We start from the raw sequence: 6210 nt of genomic DNA, 5'->3' as shown, positions 1-6210 counted from the left end.
ACTTCATTGCTCCCTCCGCTCCCCTCACTCCAGACCAGATAGAAGTAGAATCGAGAAGATGAGTATCTGCATCTCTCGTCTCCGATTGAAGGAGAGAGGTTACTAGCAACAAATGGAGCAGAGCAACAGGGGCGGAATAAAGATCATGGAGCGGAGCCAGCAGGGGCTAAATAAAGTAGCGAGCAGCGATTGTAAAGAGATGAAAGTGAGATGCGAAGTCGAAGCTAAGTCGAGAATAGATCATCTCTCTCAATGATCAATGAGATCAATGATTCGCTGTACTGATTCAGAATAGAGAAAGAGTACTTTATCTTATGCGAAGTCGAGTACTGATTCCTCATAGAGAGTGAAGTGATATAGCGCACTAAGGCAAGAAGACCTGGTAGAGCAATGAAGAACTAAAGAAAGAACTTTAGTCGGGGAAGAGCAATAGTTATTCAAAACTACGAAAGATCGTATTAATAATGATTCCAGCTCTTTGCTTCCGGTGGTCCGAGGGCGGAGATCAAAGGCTAACTAGGCTCATGAAAGGGGCGAACGAACGAGCGCTGCTAAGTGGAGAATGATTGAGTTGGTCCAGATGCCGTACTACTAGTGTTATCGAAGGAACTAGTTCTTACGACGTCTGTTCACGAATGCGAGATGGGGAGAAGCATAGGAATCATGCCTCATGCAGTAGGGGTGGGAAGCAGGGACTGACTAGACCGGCTCTCCTTAGGCAGTCAGAATCTAATAGGGATCCCCGCTTATCCGGTCCTGGAGGCCTCGTTTCACTCGCTCCTGCTGTCTCAACTAGACGGTGTAGCCGCTTGAGAGTTGGGGTGAGTATGGATTCTATTTGGTCTCCCGGTTCTATCTTCTCTTTCTTGGTCTCTTTGGTCAAGAGTCAGTCGAACGCTAGCTATATGCAAGACACATGCATTTCTAAGATCCCACGGGCAGAAATCGTATCTCCGTTTTTCATAGCCCCACCCGGCGTAATCTCGACGAGGAAATAGCTCGAGCGTATGCGAGCTAAAAAAGATCACTAATCTTTCGGTTCCAAGAATGATTTTCACTCCAACTATTTTATTAGAGAAGAAAAGTGTCTTCGTTCCTGAACCGCAGCAACTATATTCTAGTAGTCAAGTTCATAAGTTGCTGCGGTACGAATATATTATTGAATTTCATTTACGAATAAAAGTTATATATAGATAAAAGCATGTGAAGATCAGAATAGTCATCTTGCATCTTTTCTTTGGAATGAACTCCTTAAAGTTGAGAAGACCACGTTCTTGAATTCCAGTTGATCGAGCCAAGTTAAGTAAGTTCCACCCTAACCCATCAGCGGTATTTTTTCGCTGTGGACTGCGGTCCCAGCCTAGAAATACACTTTATAGCGGAGGCAGCCTCAGATCGTCGAATGAAAGCTCATTCGTTAACTCAAGTACGGGAGAAGCTGTATCTACTATATGCTTTACACATGCATCAACTTAAGGGTGAAAGGACTTAAAGGGCAAGGTGCAAGGCAGATTTAGTTAAAGTGCCTTCATAATCCCTATCTCTGGACTCGGATGGGATACTGCTTTTCAAAGGGACTGGATGGGATTAGATTAGGACTGAAACTCTAACTTAAACCCAAGATCCAGTGGACGTGCTGTTCTCATCTTTTTCTTTTATCATCGTCGGCTGGGTGGTCCAGCCTGGTTCAACACATTGACTTTTCGATCCGGCCCTTCCATACTTTAATCAAACTTGGGCAAGTTATCTGGTCCCCAGAGACAAAAACATGGGTATAGCGTTTGCTCCTTCTTGCAACAAGAGTGGGGTAGAATGGTATGGTCCAGCTCAATTTGCCTTTGGTTTGATGCAAATGGTTCCACTCCTTCCCCTTACATCCCTTAACTCTGAGCTATCTAGCCGAATCGATCTGACTCAGTCCCATCGCAGTATGGTGGAGATTTCGGAGAGAAACTGACAGGAAGAGCTCCCCGCTTTTACTATTGGGATACCTTTCTTCTATACGATATTTGGCTTGTTAGGAAAGCCAGAAAGAAATCCCCGTCTCCAAGTCCTTTATAACAAATCCCCAGGTGCGAAGCGTGTGGGCAGTAAAGGTTGCTAGCCTTCGAGAAGGGGCGAAGAGCTGAACAAAAGTTTAATCCTTTGAACTTTTAAGTTGGGAAGGGTATCGACAGATAGAGCTCGAGCGAATATTATGCGAGAGGGTATCGACAGATAGAGCTCGACTGAAAGGAGAGGGTATCGACAGATAGAGCTCGAGCGTATGCGAGAGGGCCGACTACAAGAGTATTGAGGCAGCGACCGTAAGGGAGATTGTAGACTTAGATATGCTCGACCATAAGGGTAAGAGTAAATGGCCTAAAGCCATTTACGACTGTTGCTTTGGGCGACTAAAAGAGTATTGAGCCAGCGCCGTCATTTAGTTGGGAGATCGTAGACTTAGATATGCTCGACCATAAGGGAGAGGGCCGAACTACAAGGAGGCAGCGCAATACCATCATGACTTTTGGGAATCAACCGATTGAGCTCGCCCGAAGGGCGAGGGGGATTGTAGACCCTGATAGAGCTCGAGCGTATGCGAGAGGGGCGAAGAGCTGAACGAAGGGAAGGGTATCGACAGATAGAGCTCGAGCGTATGCGAGAGGGGCGACACAAGGGGAATAGAGGCAGCGACCGATAGGTCGATTGTAGAGACAGATAGAGCTCGACTGATAAGGAGAGGGTATCGACAGATAGAGCTCGAGCGTATGCGAGAGGGCCGACTACAAGAATAGCAGTATTGAGGCAGCGACCGTAAGGGAGATTGTAGACTTAGATATGCTCGACCATAAGGGAGAGGGTATCGACAGATAGAGCTCGAGCGAATATTATGCGAGAGGGTATCTTTAGATATGCTCGACTGATAAGGAGAGGGCCGACAAAAGGGGAATAGAGGCAGCGCAATACCATCATGACTTTTGGGAATCAACCGATTGAGCTCGCCCGAAGGGCGAGGGGGATTGTAGATTTAGATATGCTCGACTAATATTGTAAAGGAGAGGGGCGACACAAGGGGAATAGAGCCAGCGCAATACCATCATTACTTTTGGTCGATTGTAGACGTAAGGATAGAACTCGACTGATAAGGAGAGGGGCGACTAAAAGAGTAGTTAATAGCAGTATTGAGCCAGCGACCGTAAGGTCGATAGTAGGAGACAGATAGAGCTCGAGCGTATGCGAGAGGGGCGACAAAAGGGGAATAGAGGCAGCGCAATACCATCATGACTTTTGGGAATCAACCGATTGAGCTCGCCCGAAGGGCGAGGGGCGAAGAGCTGAACGAAGGGAAGGGGGATTGTAGATTTAGATATGCTCGACTAATATTGATAAGGAGAGGGGCGACTAAAAGAGTAGGATAGCAGTATTGAGCCAGCGACCGTAAGGTCGATAGTAGGAGACAGATAGAGCTCGACTGATAAGGTAAGAGTAAATGGCCGTTGAGCCTACAAATACATATGATGGTTTTTTGGGTGTTGCTGTGGGTATCCGTAAGGATAGAGCTCGACTGATAAGGTAAGAGTAAATGGCCTAAAGCCATTTACGACTGTTGCTTTGGGCGACGGAAAGAGTAGTTAATAGCAGGAATAGAGGCAGCGACCGATAGGTCGATTGTAGAGACAGATATGCTCGACTGTAAAGGAGAGGGTAGACGTAAGGGGCGAAGAGCTGAACGAAGGGAAGGGCATCTGACGATGGCTCGCCCCAAGTTAGTATGGTAGGGCAAGATCTTTCGTAGTGTTCTTTATATACGCTATTCACGACTCTTGCTGAGAGAAGAGTCAATCTGTTTGGCGCCCGCCCCACCCATTGTAATACGACCTGTCGCTTAGGCTCGCCATAGTTTTTGTATAGCATTTTCAGTATTGCATTTATCCTACTCTTTCTCTTCTCCCATTCCTATCTATTTTGGTAGATGGCCAATCACCCTACAACCACCTTCTTCATAGCTTCTAAGCTCATATATCCGCCGGACGTAATATCTCTTAGGATCTTCCATATGCCTTTATACTACCTTCGATTCATAACTCGACGGGATCGCTTTAAAGTTAGGAAAGAGTATAAGAGTCAATGGTACACCATTTACGTACGACTATGGTATGCGTGCCATTTCAATATTCGACCTGGTGTGCTACTGTAGATCTTTCGTAGTTTTGAATAACTGCCATTCCGGACCTCTGTCGTCTCTCTCGCTAACTTTCAAGCTCGAGCACTAAGGTTCCCATTCGCCCGGAAACTGCTATAGATTCATAAGGTCAAACAGACAGACCTTTTGATTGACTGACCGGATCGTATGGCTCATGTAAGAATCCGTTCGAAGGGGAAGAGAATGCATTGGACTATTTACATATGCTGGTCCCGGTTCAAATAACCCTCATTAAGCAGCTGCAGAAAGAATCCTCATGGCATAAATGTTCTCACTCTTTCCCAGAGCAAGACCCGTAGATCAGTATACGTTTTGAATAGCCATTCACGACTCTTGCCTTGATTAGATCATACTAAGTTCATGGCGCCATATCATATAAAGAAAACACTCTACGGAAGAGCTCTCCCCCAGTCGAGCGCGTCATTATCACATAAAGAATTCGCTTCTCCAGCGGGCAAGAGTCATTCATGGCTATAGAGATTCAAAAAACACACTACGAAAGAAAAGAAGCAGAAACCAGTATCATGGCGATTCAAAACACTCAACAAGAAAAGCATACGTTCATGGCGATTCAAAACACTCAACAAGAAAGGGGAAGATCTCTCTGTTCTGTTCGCCCTATCCCTACCCTAAATTACGGTAAAGCGAGCTATCTGACTCTACAAATCGGACTCATTTACGGCGCTGCCAGCAGATACCAGTATATAGTTCATTCCTACGAGTATAAGAGTTCATTCCTACGAGTATAAGAGTTCATGGCTGAGCTAGCACCAGCCAGCCCAATCAGTATGACGCGATTACTTGGGTGGGGCAAGCGCCAACAATGGATTTGATTGATGCTTTTGCCAGGCCAATTAACTCTTTCGATGCCGTAGCAAGGGCTGAGTCCTTTTCGATGCCGTAGCAAGGGCTGAGTCCTTCTCTTCTATGTCAAATGGGTCTCCCAACTGGTGTATGTCAAATGGGTCTCCCAACTGGTGTATGTCAAATGGGTCTCCCAACTGGTGTTCGATGACCTATAAGATGCTTCCCCTACCGCATATGCAACGGGTCTTTCGTCTGCTGGTGCCAATCCAATCTGTTTCATGCAACGGGTCTTTCGTCTGCTGGTGCCAATCCAATCTGTTTCACTCCGTTATAACCTGGGGTCACCCCTTCCTTCGTTATTCTATTCTATTCTATTCTATTCTATCCAAACGAAACTCAATCTTGACTTGGTCTGTCCTACGCCCTTACCCTACCCCTCTGCTGTGGATCTTCTCTTTCTTCAGCTTCAGTGCCACCCCTTCTTCTACTTCTACTTCTAACTTCTACTTCTAATAGGGTCAAAAAGTGTTTAAACTGCTGTGGATCTTCTCTTTCTTCAGTGCCACCCCTTCTTCTACTTCTAACTTCTACTTCCTACTTCTACTTCCTACTTCTACTTCTAAGTTCTACTTCTAATAGGGTCAAAAAGTGTTTCAAAGGAAAGCCCTTCTTCTACTTCTACTTCTAACTTCTACTTGTAAGAGGGTCATCAATTCAAAGGAAAGTATGTACCATCCTTCGCTATCCGAAGCAGTAGCTCTTGGCGAGGCTTCATCTCCCTCTCACGCCATCCGAAGCAGTAGCTCTTGGCTAGGCTTCATCTCCCTCTCAAAGCTATAGAACGAATGCAATTTCGATCCGAAGCAGTAGCTCTTGGCGAGGCTTCATCTCCCTCTCAAAGCTATAGAACGAATGCAATTTCTACAATCGGCAATGTCACGACACCTCTCTCGTCTACAAAGCTGTTTTTAGCCTACCCCTTCTACTTGTACCCTTCCTTAAGCTCTACTTCTACCCCTTCTTCTACTTGTACTTCTACTTTGACTTCTAACTTCTACTTGTAAGAGTTTCAAGTCTTGAAAAGTATGTCCCATGCTTCGCCAGCCGAGTACCGATTCCAACCTTCGCCAGCCGAGTACCGATTCCAACCTTCGCCAGCCGAGTACCGATTCTAAGGTTGTTACTGATAGTGCCCTGGGTCACCGCTAAACGGTATC

Source organism: Zingiber officinale, unplaced genomic scaffold (assembly GCF_018446385.1).
Source record: "Zingiber officinale cultivar Zhangliang unplaced genomic scaffold, Zo_v1.1 ctg70, whole genome shotgun sequence".
Taxonomy (NCBI): domain Eukaryota; kingdom Viridiplantae; phylum Streptophyta; class Magnoliopsida; order Zingiberales; family Zingiberaceae; genus Zingiber; species Zingiber officinale.
The sequence above is the reverse complement of the archived record's forward strand: the minus strand, read 5'-3'. Positions refer to the sequence as shown.